The sequence below is a fragment of the Aptenodytes patagonicus genome, chromosome 5, assembly GCF_965638725.1.
Source record: "Aptenodytes patagonicus chromosome 5, bAptPat1.pri.cur, whole genome shotgun sequence".
In the NCBI taxonomy this organism is placed as follows: domain Eukaryota; kingdom Metazoa; phylum Chordata; class Aves; order Sphenisciformes; family Spheniscidae; genus Aptenodytes; species Aptenodytes patagonicus.
This window is the reverse complement of record NC_134953.1, coordinates 56,475,176-56,491,986: the sequence shown is the minus strand read 5'-3', so window position 1 is coordinate 56,491,986 and position 16,811 is coordinate 56,475,176. Positions and strand designations below refer to the sequence as shown.

At 43.9% G+C, this 16,811-nt stretch overlaps 1 pseudogene; it reads right to left on the bottom strand.

The window, feature by feature from the left end:
* Window positions 1-7,375: 7,375 nt before the first annotated feature.
* On the bottom strand, window positions 7,376-16,642 carry LOC143161191 (tRNA wybutosine-synthesizing protein 3 homolog; annotated as a pseudogene).
* Window positions 16,643-16,811: the final 169 nt, after the last annotated feature.

Below are 16,811 nucleotides of genomic sequence, written 5' to 3'. Positions count from 1 at the left end.
CGCCCGGGCGCTCGCCCGCTGCGGCCGGGGGCCCGAGGGGCCCGACGCTGCGCTGTCCTAATCCTACCTATACCGCCCCGTTGCAGGCAGCGTAACGAGAGACGGTATTCGTCGTGTAACCGATAGGCTGGCTGGCTGGGAAATGCAAGGTATTTTAGCCTAGAACCCCGACACCCTAATTGCACGTATTGCACTCGTTTTCGTGTTTCAAGCGTGGAGAACCGCGTATGTGAATATTTCAATGTTTAGGTAAGTATTTATTCCAACGTCTCCTGCAAGGCTGTTGTGATTTCCACAGACGCATTTTCCAGGGGGAAAACATGAACCGGAGGACTCGGACAATGTGCCTTCCAGCCGCGAATCCGGGGAGCGCCGCAGTTGCCCTGGGTCAGAACACGGGATTTTGTCTGATGCCTCTGTTCTAAATGACAGAGAGTTTAAAACCAGATGCGATGTGACGCGGAGCAAAAAACCCAAGGGGGAGCAAAAAAACCCAAGGGGCGCCTGTGCGCAGCTTCACCTGGGTTAGCTAATCCTGTTGAAATCGTGACAGTGTTTTGATAATAGCAGGCATTTGTGATCAAAATACCTCTTATTTTAGTGAATCGAGGACCAAATGGGATGCCGTCATTTCCCTGGATGAACGTGATACGTTTTATGAAAGGGACGATCCGTATATTTTGGAGGATGGCAAAATTTCATTCACTGACTCAGGAGATAAATGCAGCAACAGCTTTAATGCAGCATTATATCCCTTATTTCTGGTTTGTATTGTGAAGATATCTGTTGCCACAGTTATTTAAGTCCGTATTTTAAATATGATTTGAAGAGAGACTGATTCAAAAATTCTCAATGACCCAGTGAAATCTGAACTACTTATTGCAAGACAGAAAGTATACTGCTTCAATCAAAATAACAACTTGGAATGTGTTTTATTAAATGGAGTTCATTTCATATTACCCTGGAGTGCTGTGGATTTGCAAGCACATTCTTGAATTTGAACTTTCATATCTAGGTAATAGGAATGAGGGGGAAACGGTCATTTGGAATATTGCACATTTTGGGCCAAATTCTGATCCCGTGTACAACTAGCCTCGGCGTTCCTGCATATATTTTCCAAAAGTGGCGTGTCCCTGGGTCCTGTCTATCCTTCCGAGGCGATGATGGAGCAGGGAAAACATGTAGATCCTGCACAGAACTCTACATAAAATTCTGCTGTATTTTACTTTCTCATCACTGCTATAGTTCCGCAATATTTCTGAGATGAGTGTATTTTCAGTGAGAGAAAACAAAACCAGGTTCAGCCTCAGTGGAATCGAAGAAAATTCTGTCTAAAATATGCCACTGAGGGAAGCAAAATAATGGTAAAAAGTAGATTATACGCATAAACTCTGGGCGCATTTCACTTGTAAATATTCCTTGATTTTTGTCAGCAATGTTATGCAAAAATATTTAAATATTTGAACTGGCAGTACTGCCAGTTCAACATTGGTACGGAATTGATCACCGACGGGAAAACTCCTTAGAGAGCAATGGGATCCATTTACATCTCTATTAGTGGAAAATTGGTGGTCATTCCAAGGAGAACAGTTTTTTCCAGTCCAGCTGTTTAGTATTTCAGGAGTTTAAATGACTCCTACTGTCAGAACGCAGCATGTGTGAGACAAATCAGAAGAACTGATTTTTCTCTTCAAAGATAGTCGTGTGAGTAAAAGCGACCCCAGAGTACATCAAGTCAAGCAAAAGTGTAGCCTAGCGACTGACTTGCTGTGAACCTGAAGTACTGTATCGTTCGGGTTTTATGGGTAGCCCTAAGTAAGGCTGCAGTAATCTGCTTATCTGCTTTGAGAGTTCACCGCTCCTGTAACTTGAAAGGTATCTTTTTCTCTTGCCATAAATACCACGTCAGTAAATGACTCTGCGTGATGCAGTCCGGTCCGCAGCGAGGCTGGGCTGTGCCATGGACGTCTTGGGGTACGGAAAGGGACAACATGGCATCCAGCTCGCTCCGTGGATAATGAACCCAGAGAATTAGCGCAGTTTCAGTGGAATATGCCAAATAAAAAATGTGTCGGTTTAGTTAGATGTTAGCGAGTTACAGAGGCCGGGGCCCTCAGTTTAAGGTTCCGGTATCACTTATGAAGCTATTTAATGGGGAATCGGATTGCAGACATTTCTAGTATCAAAATTACAAGCACCGTAAGCACGATACTTTACATTTTCTGGAGCTGCCTGTGCATTTTATATACCACGGACAGACGTGTTATTGCTAAAATTTGTAATAACAACAAAACTAAAGCCGTAACTGCTAATGTTGCTGGCAAGGCTGCGTTCCCTGGCGGGTCACCCCGGGTGGGGGCTCAGCCCGGGGGAGCACACCGACCGCCTCGGGGCCACCGGGAGGCAGCCGCCCCGCCGCGCCGCGCTTCGGGCTTCCTCGGCCGGGGAGCCGAGCGGGGAAGGAACGGGAAGGGACGGGAAGGGAAGGGAAGGGAAGGGCTGCCAGCTCCTGCCTCCTGCCCGCTGCAGCGCTGCGCCCGGGCAGGCAGCGCGGCGGGGCCGGTGACGGGCACCGCCGGGGTGCGGGATCGCTGCGAGCCGGTCGAAGGACCGACCGGCCGAACCCCCGGGCCGGCGCCGGCCCGCCCGGTTTGGGTGCAGCAGGGCGGGCGCGGGGCGCGCAGCCGCCGCCGGCGGGGAAGGGTCGCGCCGGGGCGGGCGGGTCCGGGGAGGGGGGATCCCCGCAGGGCCTCCCCGCGGGCACGGGCGGGGTGGGGAACTCGGGCACGGCAGCCCCCGGGTTTGCGCCTTTCAGCAGCCGCCCGGGTGCTGCCCCGGCGGCGTTCCCACCCGCGGAGTTGAGAGCTCTGTGCGGGTCCTTGCCTTTTCCTACCGAGTAGCCCTGTATTTCAACGCAAAACCAGAAAGTTTTGAAAACTTGCCGGCGACTAAAGGAACAGAACAAACATCTGTGAGCCGTCACTGTACGGATTATTGCATTCCCTATACAACGTTAAAAATCCTGTAAGATTGTATTTAAAAGGTGCTTATTTAGAGAAATGAAAAAGGCTGTTCTTTTATGTATGGAGCAAACCCCGATAGGCATATAAATTGTCGCACGCTTCTAGTGCAGGTTGTTTCCGACACCTTCCACCAGCTGAAAACCGTGTACTAGAGGCCAGATTTTCACTTTCTGCTGTACTGAATGTAACGTATTGATCTTTACGCAGATGCAGCGCTAGCATTCATTCGAATGTATGCCTGCTGAACGGAAGAATAGCTAAGACATGTATGGTCCTGTGATGAGGTGCTGGAATTGGCGTGTCTGCCAGCGAGACAAAGTGATTTAACAACTAAACAGTCGAATTGTTAGCTTTTGGGATTCTTCAAAAAATCTAATTACAATAACCATAAAACTTGATTACAGTGTTACCTGAGGAAAGGAATTATGTTCTTTTTGATAAAAATTCAGTTGGTTTTGAGAAAAATATTTCTCTTTTCATGGGGTCATGCAGAAAATGGAAACAAAGTAAGATGGGTTTTTTCCTCAGTATAAAGTTGACCAAAGTATTGTGTCTGCTCAGTTACCAGAAATAAACTGCATCCAGAAAGAATAAAAGCTTATGTGTAATTTCTGCGTGGAATTTGGATATTGTTCTGTTTTTAAAAAAGAGCTGAACATACCCTGATCTTTTGATGTCTAGATAGTTGTCTGCTGTTGTCACACCAGAGCCAGCAGGTTTGAGACAGTAATTCTTACAGGCTTTACTTTCTCTGGCTGTAAAGATACTAAGCGGGCAGCTAGGCAAACTTAGGCACATGATTATCTGTTTTTTGAAAGACTCGAATTTCCTTTCAAAGGTTCTTTTAGAAAATGCACAGCATGCTGCACTGGTGTTATTTTCAACTTTGGAAGACCAGAAGTTAAACATCCTCCTTAATATCACATTATATAAAATCAAATTGACAAGATACTGCAAAGTAATGGTGTATTTTCAGTAACCAAAAGTACCGAAGACCTTCTAAAACTCCAGTGCATGGTATATTTAATAGTACAAAGTTATTTAAAAAAAAAGAGACTAAATTTTATACAATTGCATGTTGTTGAATGCATAGACTCAGGCAAATTCAAGTAAAGCATTAATAGGAGTGGTGGCTGGTACGCCGTCCTATCCCGAGTTTTAACTCCGTTTGAAAACAATGATTTCCACTGCAACCTGATGCTGTTACTGTTACGTTCTTGTAAACTGATTTAAGAACTTAAGTTTCAGAGGAAGAAGCTGTTTCAAGCAAATACTTGTGCTTGTGACACCTGTGATTTGCATGTAAAGAATTATCTTGGTGAATCAGTCAAGTGACTTTCATGCTGAAGTGCCGGCTGGATGCCATTTGTGAGCACAACTGGCTAACCCTTTGGCTCTAATTTGAGGAATGACAACTTAAAGTGGTTTTTCTGGTATGGATGCTAAATGTTACGGGTGAGAAAAGACGATCAGGTACTAGAGTGAATGAATGCATCTGCCTCCCCAGAAACAACTGAATGCAACGTGAATGAAACTGTAATTTTAAATGTTGCAATACTTTAACATAGCAAAAGCAAATAGGAAAATTGGGCTGAAAATACCCTTTCATTAATTAAGTGGCTAAGCACACTTACAAATGGTAAAGATTTGCCAATTTTAGGAATCTCATTGCTTATTGGTAATTTTTTCTTCCGCCACGAGCCCCAGAATTACCTTTCCAAAGGCTGCTGCCTCCTGTTGCGTGTAGCCTTTTTGTCCAGTGGGATGCCTGTAGTCTGCAGCTGAATATTGCATTTAAAGCGTAACAGAATTAGTTATAGGAGCTGGAAATAAAACACAGCTTGATAAAATTAATCTCGAAAGGAACTTGTGAAACTTGGGTAAGACTGGGGAAAAGCATGATTATCCCCTGGTATATGGGCAAATAAGGGTAGCGGTGTGTGGAGCAGGGTGGTGCCGGCGCTCTGCACCTTCCTGGCACGGCTGGAGGACAGTGAAACACCACCTCAGTATCACCCTCTGAAACCTTCAGGGGGGTTAAAAAAATCAGAAAAACCTTACAAAAACTGTTCAATATTTTAAGCACTGAAGTAACATGATTCCCTAATCTTTCACTGAGAGTCAGGCAACTGTTTATTTTTCTTGTTGTAGGGTCTTGTTTTGGTTTTTTGTATGAGGTCCCTAACAGTCTTCAAGAATTGGAGTTAACAGGTATAAAGTAACAAGATGGCAGTAGTTAGGGTAACCTTTCTAGGTTAAGACTGTCAAAAAACCTTCCTGAATTTGGTATCATTTTTCAGAGGAACGTGGGATCATATCACACATCAGTTTCTGACAAACCATATCTCTAAGAACGTAAATCCTCTACATGCTGTTACATACTGTAAAGATTTGGGCCATTATTGTAGTGCATTGGATTGCATTTAACAAAAGAAAAAAGAAAAAAGAAGCTTCCTAAAAGATGAAGTAGTTGCATTGATACGCTTTCCTCCCAATACATAGCCCCACAGCTCTGCCCTTGAAAGCATACCGAAGTCCTGGTTTATACACAAAATTAGTATCTGCGATCCCTCTCCCACCTTACACAGGTGCATTCATGACTGTACGGACTTGGAAGTTACCCTTCGCTGAATTCTGAAACAGGCCTCCTCTGGTCTCCAAAATATGGACTCTTTGGGCTGGGGTTGAAGTCTGATACGGTTTCTTTGCATCTCTGCTTTTTCAGTGCTGAATTTTAGCTTTCCACGTGTGGTGCAAGATAACAGCACTGCAAAGCGTGTGGAAACTGCTCACGTTCATTAACAGCATCTACAGTCACTTGCAGTCACTGCTAACAGACCAGAGCCAGACCTTGTTAGGACTGCTTTAAATGCAGAAGACGGTTCAGACTGTTCTAAGCAAACTCTCTGAAATCCACCCCCCTGCTTTTAAAAGCAACAACTGCCTCCTTCGCACACAGGAGCCGCCCCCCGGGTGGTGAGGAGGTACCTGCGGCAACTGTGGGACCCCCACCAGCGGGAAGGGGGACAGGGACGGCCAGCTGGCAGTTCACCAGGGCTTTGCCAGAGTAGCTGGCCTGCAAGGTCCGCCCGCCCCTCCACACTGAAGCAGATGTTGCTCTGTGTTGATGGAAGCTTTGGGGCTTCGGTTCAGCTCAGTTCAAAGAAACGCAGCTGTGCCTCAGAATGGAAAGGAAGGTCTACAAAAACTTGTGATTGCGAAGGCCTGAAGCAAGCCCCCTGCCCTGGCGCTACTCTGATAATGTGCGCGGCAGAAGTCACGTCCCCATGCCCTGAGGAGCTGCTGTCACTTTGGCCTGCCGTGGGGACCCTCGGCTGCTCCCACCCGCATGCCTGCTGCTACACGGGCTGTGGGACTCTGGCTTTGCTCACCCACATCCCCGCTGCGGCAGCCCCACCGCATCCACGCCACACGCTCTGATCCCGCCAGGTGGCGGGCGCTTGCTACATGCCTCCTACCAAGCAGCTCTTCGGCATTAGACATGATCCTCCCCCCTCCTCGCCTGCCCCGGTTCAGTTAGAATTAGACAAGGATTAGTCCACCCAAATACACACGAGGTTTGAGAACAGCGTATGCAGCGTATTACTTTTGAAGGTTTCTTGTGGTATTTCAACATCTTATGTTCTCGGTCATCTCACAAGCTGATGTTCTTGGAAAACAAGAACGTTCAAAATTTGTCACCAGTGCCTCGCCCCCTCCACAAAGGAGGAAAAGAGTAGAGCCTGCTCTTTCTGCTATTTGCTCAATATGTGCTCACAGCCAACAGCCAAGGACAGCATCAACCACCCAGCAACTCACTTGACACAACCGCAATCTTCTTGCAAGGACGGAAAGGTGTTGGCCTCTCACTTTCCCATGCCCCAACCAGCTGCTAAGGTCTTTCAAGCCACCAGAAATAGGATGAAAGCAAGCACACCAAACTGTTCAAGCTGTAAGTTCGTAACACAAGCAACACAAAAGGCTCAAGTTTACTTGTTTTGGCATGCCTGCTACTGGAAGCACAGCCTACCAGGTCTTCCAGAATCTATTTAAAGCCCCCAATTACTTTTCCCTTTGGCTGCCACCTAGTATGTCAAATTTTTACAGTGGAATTAAAATGTCCCCAAGACATAGGCTTATGTAATGGAAACAATGACCTATATGAACTGGGAGTTACTGTACCAAATAAACCGTTTCCTTCAGGAAGGGTCTTGTTTTGCAGTTAGCCATCACTCAGTCATAAAAGGGTGGGCTCAGAATCCATTGTTGCTAAGGTTTACAAATTCACCATTTTTCTGAAAAATACAAGTATGGAGTGACTTTTCCAACAGTACAATACAGGAATGCACAAATTATTGCACTGTTTTATAGTTAACATTTATTGCACGTCAGTGGCTCATGGCCTGGTAAGAAAGCCCGTTACTGTACACTTTGGCTGACTTCCTGCCCAACAGCTGGAACTGAAGATGGGTGCTGGCCACATAGAATGATATGTCAGTGAGCTAACAAACTATCAGCATACAGAGTTGGCTAAAAGATGCAAAGAAAAATAACACTTAATGGCCGCTGGCCAAGGGAAGCGGAACACATGAACACAGTGGGTCTGGAGCCTGAAAGACAGTAAAGTGCAGGAAAACGGCATCAACTTTGCCGCCCGGTGCAAGAGACAGGAAGGATCCTGGACGCACCTGGCTGAAGCCGGCATAGAGCAGTACGTAACTTCTACTTTTCTATTCTAACCTCCACATCAGGTACTGTTCTTCAGCTGCCTGTTTTGAAAGGGCCGTCTATATTGGTGCACACTGTTTTGCAGAGGTCCTACAGGGTTTAACAACCTTCAGGGATAACAACCCAGTTTTTAGAGTTTCTCTGCTCTGCAAAAATCAGAAGGCCTAAACCCAGCATTTGGAAGTGAAACGCTTCCATAGAGCACGTGGCCAAAGGCTTTAGCAAACCAGTTATTTCTGTGATAACTGACAGACAGAGTGAAAGATTGTTAATTCAACGGTGCTGTTAAAAAAAACCCCAAAACGTTCTACGGTTTTGTTCTCTGTGCTTCTGTGGCATTAAACCTGTTCACAATTCTGTTTAATTACCTTTTTTTCTGGTAAACGTCCATGAGAGTGTTACTACTTAGAACAGAGCAGTATTTATATCTCTTACAAAGAGCATTGCAGTTATTACTCAGTTTGCCATTTGCTTTCAAATGCCTTAGTCTATATCATGATTTCAGCAAAAATATCAAGATTGCTTCCTGTATCATCCTCAGGCTCCAATTCTTCATTGTGATCCTTTGGAGAGGTGTGTACATCTTGTTCTTGGATGGTCTTTCTCTTTCTCCTGTGAATGTACACAGAGCGATTCTTCTCCGTCTCCTCAGAAGGCGAGTTGTCTGCACTGACAGCAGTTTTCAAAGCTAACTCTAAGCATTTGTAGAATCTAGAAAGAAACAATTGCGTAGTTATTGTTTTTGTAGGTTTGCTCAGGATCTGTAAAACTACTCTGAGAAACTAATGCTTGTGTAATATAACCAAAACGTGTAAGAGAAGAAAATCGTTACTAACATTGAAATGTTCTAGCCCATGCTGGAAGAAAAATTAGAAATATCAGCAAGCGTCCTTGCGTGTGCCATGCCACTTCTCTTTGTAATGCTTGTATGTTAGAAATCCATTAGTGGATGTACTCATGTGCCATTAAGACCCTGTTAATCTTACAGAAACTATAAAATGGTATCAGGTTAAACGTCTGATGAATGATAGCATTAATGATCAGATGGACTGCTACTATTAGCAATTACTTTTAACTTTAACAACTACAGAGATTTTCAATGGACATATAAAAAGAAACTGGTCTTAGTACATGTAGGCGTCTCTCCAGCGTCCTTTTGATCCTCATGCTTTTTGGCTTTTCGGCTCTTCTGCCTATTCTGTTCCTCAGCGGGAGACAAATGTAAAGACACCAAGTGTGTGTAATCTTCCACCGCCTTCATAAAATCATCAGTTTTGGAAACTATACAAAGCATTTAGTGGATTAAAGTGTGCATTGCAATCGGAATACTTCTGAAATGGTTACTGTGTTAGAGTAACAAATGCTGTTAGCATTAGAAAAAGAAACTTAAACCCTACTCAGTAACAAAGCAGTCTGCAAACTCATGTTGTTTATAGGTTTTTGTTTAAACAGTTTATAGTCTTCAGAGCTCAAAAAATTAATTGAAATTGTATTTTAGACTTTGGGGGGGGGTGTGTCTGGTTTTGGTTGGTTGGTTTGTGTTTTGGGTTTTTTTTTACATAACCTCTCTCGCTTTTGGATTTAGATGTCATGAATAGGATTGGTGTACTCTTACAAACCTGTCAATCCTCCTTGTGTTTTCTTCCATTTTTCGATTAGCTACATGTATCAGAAATTCAATATATTCTTCGGAGACCATCAATTTCCCCTTGTGGCTCAATGGGACTTCTAAGCAATGAGTGCTCCGGACAGCCTAAAAACACCCACAGAAGGATTTATCTAGAATAAAGATTTTTATTTTATGAAGGTTATTTAAATAACATGGGGAGTTCATTACAGGAAAAAAAACCCCACTTATCCACACAATTGGTTAGTGTGCTGTCAACTAAAGCAGAAAGATATTTCTTTGCTACAGCATGCCCTGTGATAGCTGTCAATCACATTACAGTTCAGATCTTAGCTCGTAAAAAAATCAAGGTTAACAGTAATGATATGATTTTATTACATTTCTTACAGGTAAGTAGAAAATTCCTTACCATCATAATTTTTCCTCCTCTGCCAACTGTAACACCAGAGTTCCTGAACCCAGAATCAATAGCCACTGAATGCTGCAGAACAAATAAATGCCTTAAACAGGTCTTATACACTTTCACAGCAAGAAATAATTATGGATGGGTTGCAATGCAGTTTATAATCTCAGTTTTGAAAAAAAACTTATTCAAAACCATCTCCCCAAATTAATGCAATAATAGTTACACTAAAATGTTTTTAAGATCAAACCCATGTCGTATCACAAATTGTGGTTGGTTTTCAAAGAACTATAGTCAATCTTGATTGTCTAATCTTAATCCATTAGCGCAGATGGGACATTAACGTCTCTCTGGGCACTGTACTATTTCATCTTGAAGAGCTGGTAACCATATAGACAGTCGTGCAACACTTTTATAGCTGAAAGCGCAGCACTACTATAAAAGAAGCTAATCAACTCTCTTCTACATTAATGAAGGAACAAGCCCATCATGCGTTACTCTCCAGAGTCATTCTGGAAAAGCAGAAGGCAAAGGTACTACTCAATTAGTTGAAACACTGGAGCCAAATGGCCTGGCTGGTAGCAAAATGACAGCTGAAAAAACCCATCACTTTCAGCCAGTGAAAGCAACCCAGGCTCACTGGGAAAACATTTTTTACCAGGCAACCTGCTTCAGCTTCAACACTGAATTGTAGTTGAGTAATTTTGTTTTCTAAGAAGTACAGCAAAATCTCTACTAAGTTTAAAGCTGTGTTTTCTTCATCAGCTTACTTTTACTACCCTAGTTATTAAACACACAGCACATCTGGGACTATTCCTAAGTGCTAAAGCTTACTCAGGAGCCAGTACTTTTACAGCAAGGAATATAACAGAACAACAATGTAACATTGTTACTTGATGTAATTTTACCAGAAGCTGTGCATCTTGCAGCTCTTGACATAGCACATGAAGAACAAATGGCTCAAACTTGAGCACAACGTCACCAGTGGCTTTCTCTAGTGCTGTCATCTGGAAAATAAACCAAAATATTTATATTAATACTGCAAGTGTGTACTGTTACTGCAAAAAAAAAAAAAAAAAAAGAAAATAACAGCTAGTCAGTGTGTGAAACAAGCATTAACAATGCAGCAAATGAGTTCCAAGCAATCAGGTTTGTTCAGCTGCTTTTGATTTTTCATTGCTTATAGCACATAGAAATTCCATGGATTTCCATGATTCTGTTTGCTAAACTGATTAGGTTTGATAGAAACTCATCACAAGGTAGACTTTAAAAACTTGAAAAAGTGCACTTCCCTGTTTATTTCTTTGTACATTCAAACGGATCGATACAGTCAGTACAGCAAGGGAAGAAGACTGTTTTACTGCAATCACATGAAACCTAAGCAGGTTTTTTTAGTTTTGGGGTTTTTTTTAAACTGTTCTTTAAAATCAAAGACATTTAGTTTCTGAAGTACCTTCCTCAACTTCAGAAACTTTCTGGGGTTCAGCAGATTAAATTCATGGCCTAATGTACTTGATCACATTTTAATCCTACTTTAAATAATAATGCATAGCCTACTGTATAAGACTTATAAAGATAAAAAATTCAGAGGTTGAAATTAGAGGCATAAACCCACAAGACGAGAAAAAAAAAAAGAGGTAACAGTAATGACAAAATTCAAGAGATTTCCTTCAGACCCCTCAGTTCTCTGAGGTCCAGTATTACTTTCTTCCATTCAGAAAGGTCACTTTGAGGCAGTTATATTACCTATTCAATTGTGTGATTATTTAATCATAAGCACTATTTGCTCCCCCTTCTTGTTTGCCTTCACTTGCTTAATTCACCGCACTAAAAAATTTGCTACGTTAACTCGAGAAATTTCAGCTGTTTTCCCATACTTTGTTGTTTTGTCTAGCCCTTCTCATCTTTCTTTTAAAATGAAAATATTCCATAAAATCTTCAGCAAATAATCAAATTCATATGGTTTTTTAAGACATGATGGTATAAAAGAAAACTGCTGAAGTAACACTCTCTCCTTTCCTTTAAACATCGAAAAGTATTTAAATGTATTTATGCAGCATCTCCTCCATATATATTCTTATTTTAAGTTGAAAGCAGGTTTTTCTGAATGGCTAAGTTTGTAATTTGTGCGCCAGATTTTAAAAAATGCCCAAGTAACCACAGCTGTGCTAAAGCTGATGAGAAACAGAAACGATCAGCATTGCATAATGCAGTGCTGTACAGAAATACCTAAGCTAGCTTATTTAGCATTTGCTTGGGCCTGGAAATGAGTTGTGTTGACACAGTGCTCCACTGTGGTGAATTCACCCTGCCTGAGAGTGGGCTAGCACGGTCAAACAGCTTCCTTATCCAAAGCTGGGCTCTGCAGAGTTCGTGTGGTTTCTCTGTGCACCACAGCACAGCACAAGGCTGGCTGTGTATACTCCTGAGGCCGCCGCGTTGTGTAGTGTCTGCTTGGGCTGTGCTGATTTCAGGAGGAACACAAATTCACGCGGCAGTCGGCATGCATGGTGCGTAACACAGGCTGGGACCTGCCATGGACGCGTGTGTTCCCTTTTCAGGCACGTTTCCATGTTCCCTTTTCAGACGCTTTCCCATGTTTGAGAACTCTGTTCTGGCCAACAGAGCATTCAGCAAAATGATCCGCATCCATTGTGGCAGCCAAGTTAGACAGACTTGTCTCTGAGACAAGTATTATAACAGAGAACACATTACTAGCTGCGATCAGCGTGTGTGATATCAGTGAGGGTGTCTTAAGGGTTTCTGTTTCTCTGACAAAGCTAAGTAATTTAGCAGATACTCTAGGGGTAGCTTTTCAACGAGAATACAACTAGTTAAGAAAGTCATGCTGACTGAAATCATCTATGCCTGTTAGCACTGTCCCAAAGCTGTCTTACAATACTTGTTTCCTCAAAAAGCTTATTAATGGAACAAAATATTTTCAGTAAAGGTTTTTTATTATCTTACTGCATCTAAATCATTAATTTCCTGCAAACTCAGTTTAATAGGGAAATACTGAAAGTAATTTTCTATTAAGTCTAATGGTCTGGGGCCCCGATTTGCTCCCAGTGAAGCCGATGGGAAAACACCCAGTGGGAATAGGATTAGGCCCCTCATCTCTAAAGAGTCAAAGTCTAACTGCTGTCATAGAATGACAGAAAGTACCTGCCGGTGATATGTAAAAAACCTCACACAAATGAAAATCCCTCTATTCCAAACACAGGAGCAATCGCCAAAGTGATACGAAGCAGAAAACAGCTGACTGCATTTAACGATTGACCACGGCAGCACGTTTACAGTAACGCAGAACGCAGCCCTTGTTCTACAAAGAGCGTATGTCGGTACTACAGCAAACACTTTCACTACGGCGCTGCACAGCTGCAGTCATGTTACTAGCTCGGGTAGAAGTTACAGTCTGACGAGGGCAGTGCACAGCCCACTGCATTCGGCAAAGCCCGCTCACGAGAAGAGGAGATGACACCTCACTCATGAGATACGCTGTACTGACACTCAAGCTAGACATTTGGACGGTTTGTCAGCAATATGCAAAACCAGCAGCTGACTGCATACCTTACGGGTCTGTCCACACAGACATGGGGACAAAACTATGTGTGCACAGGTCCTGGTAGAAGCAAACGGTCTGCACATGCACCTCTTAAAGTATTAAACGGCAGCTGGCCAAATTCTGGTGTACACACATCCAAAAATCCAAAGTGGAAGGTGGTTGAGATTCACGCCAATAGTGCGTCAAGGAAAAAAAGTACACCGCTTCAGTTTTACACTGTTGTGTAATTATGAGATCGTATTTGTGTCATATCAATAACCTTGCAAAGAGGTACTGCGTAATACACGATGCTTTTTCTCTAAGCATTGAGAGGATACAGGGATAAAAATAATTTACAAAACAAACATCCTATGTTCATATTGTTGCGGTTAATATACGCAGTGAGGTCAAATGATCTGACAGCCGAAAAGCACAACACACAGCATACAAGATCCTGACTTCCCTTCTCATTTCCTAAATACCGCACTCACAAAGCTTTATCATACATTGGAGTACAGTAGTTTAAAAATCAGTCAAAGACATTTTTCTTACACTTGCAATTCATGCATTAAAAAAAAATCCCGTCTACCTGTTAAAGGGAACAGGAAAAATCAGAGCATTTCCTCTCATAAGAGTCAGCAACAACCTACTGTGTCCTACTCAGCCTGAAATCTGCTGATGGAAATTTCAGCAAGCTCTGCTTTGCTAGAACAAATACTAATGAAGACAAATATTTTGGAGGAGTTTTTCTGTGCATGCGTGAGAATGTATGCATACGGTAAAGTGAGCTATGAATTGAGTGAGAGAATTTAGACCTGGTAAGGTCTAACCGCTTCTTTTTTGGGACAGACAAAGCAAAGGGATGTATGCAGAGAGCAGACTATTTTGAAAGCATACTGAAAAAAAACCCATTTTTTATATATATATATATATATATTTTTTTTTTTTTTTTAATAATTTCAGGGGATTTTAAGACACTAAATTAAAAATGCAGTATAAGAGATTCACTGTTACACTAGTTTCAGGTGTCTGTAAATGAAGAGCTGTTAGCACAGCAAGCTGGGCTCAAGACAGTTTTAAATTCAAGAGGTTTTTTTAACTCAAGACAGTTTTAACTGTCTTGAAGGAGTTACTACATACAAAATGAACATGCCCAAGGGCATGCTTACCTGAACGCATCTACATTTAACAGAAACAAAGGAATTCGTTTTGGTTGCTTCTGGAACAGCTGACCCAAACAACGAAGCAAGAATGGCCATAACGTATGAAACGGTTAATGAGGACAACACAAAATATTTGTTAATCACAACTGACCCATTCTGACAGAGGTATTACAATTACTGCATTAAGGTGTATGTCAGGCTCTAACTGTTGGAGAACGGGATAAAGGCCACATTATCCTGCATCTGTCCCCTGCAGGAACGTTGCTGCTTGAGTAAGCATCATCTCAGATGCTGCCTGACACAGAACTTTCACTAGGCAAACGCCTAGCTTCATACAGCAATTGTTACTTCGGTATTAACAAGGAGCGTACTGTTTTCATTTAGCCCAGCGTCATCTGCTAATGACTATGGCATCACTGTCCAAAGACCAGGAAGTATTCTACAGAAATTAAGCTTATTTTACTTTTGGATAGGAAGGCTTTTAAATCAAATCTAGTCTCCAGCTGATACCTTGCTGGCAATCCAACAAGAAGGGAGAACAAAGAGCAGATAAAAAGCTGTAGAAATGAAAAACACATTGTTATACTAACAGTAATCTTTCAGGAAAGGAAGAACACTTGCTTAGAAAAGTACTATTTCTGCTTATTCTGAATAAGGAAAGGGTTTTTAAGAAATAAGAATCACCGTACCTTAGATTTTCAGAAATCGTTTTCTGAAAGACAGTCTTCTGCTACAGAAGCAGTAGTAATCACTGACTTCTTGTCGAGCTATCGTGATGCGGAGATTATGCGACTCCAGACAGTAAGAAATTACTCGAGTTTCATATTAGCTGCATTTACAACTACGCAGAGAATTTAGCGTTAAGCTTAAAAGCATTCTCTTCAAAACACGTCTTAAGAATTTATTAAGTAGAACGCCTAGAGAAAAGTTCATTTTGAAATTAGAGCGTCAACTCATCTCAGTAACAGAAATAAAAAACCTAAAAATTTCTTTATATTTCACATGACGTGTTTTCCATGACATTAGAAACATTACATTAACTAAATATAAAAGTTGTATCACATTGTCCTCTTACCACATCGTCTTTGATACACATTTCATGTGTTACCATGAGCCACGTGCAGTTTTTCTTCTGGATCTCACAGCTGTTTGTATCCTAGTAATGAAGAGAAACGGTTAAACTAGCACTACAGATAGATGATGTCTGATCTTGTGCTTGTATAAAAAAACGGTCCTTCAGAGTAAATAAAATTGCTTTTAAAAAAGCATGCTTTCTTAACGCAGGAAAATATATTTACATAAAAGTAGTTTAAAACTGACTTATCTATGCTTTCATACATTCTCAGTCAGATGAAGCTGTACAACTGAGGTCTAGCATCAGAGAGGTTTATGTCCCAGCAATCGAGATGGAAAACTGGAGCAGAGACAGCGAACCACTGAATGCCGCTTTCAGCGCCAGCAGCCTTCTACCGCACCGTACACCAAAACCTTCCACGTCAAACTGATTTGCTTTCCGAGCTCCCAAACCGCGTGCCCAGCGCGCTCCCGGTGCCACGCTCCCGGTTTCGCCAGCGCTGCGAGGGCGCGAACCCCTCCACCGGCCAGCGGCCTCCCCGCGGCGTGCCGAGGCGAGCAGGGCACGGCATCGAGGGTCTGCGCCGCACCGACAGGAGAAAAGTCACAAGTTTCCCGCGCCTCACCCAAGTGGCCGCTGGCAGAGAAAACCTGCGGCCCTCACCGGTGCTGAAGAGCGCGGCGGGAGCCCGGCGCGCCCGCGGCCGGGCAGAGGCGCCGCCGGAGCCGCTCGCAGCCGCCCCCGCCGACCCGCATCGGCCCGGCCAGCTCGAAGGGCCCCGAGAGCCGAGGCTTCTGCTGCCGCGACGGGAGCGGCGGGATCTCCAGGACCCCCCAGCCCCGTGCCAGCGGCGGGCGGCCGCGGGACTCACCGCGGCGCTGCGCTGCGCTGCGCCAGGACCAGGCGGCCCGAGCAGGAGCTGGTGGTGCAGAACTGGGCTCGCCCGTTGAGGAGCTGCACGACGGCGGCGGCGCGCTCGTCCAGGGCGCCCTTCCTGCTGGCGTCCGCCCGCGCCAGGCGCTGCGCCTTCCACTGCCGGAAGGCCGCCATGAGGGGGGGGCGGCGGCCCCGGCGCCGCAACGGCGACCTCCGTGCCACACCTACGGCGGCCGCCGCGCGAGCCTGACGGGAGCCCGCGAGGGCCAAACTTCCACACGCGACGGCCGAGGGGCGGGCGACCCGGACGGGCTGTGGCACGCCCGTCGCCGCGCCCGCCCCCTGGCTGCCCCCGCCCCCGCCGCCGATCGG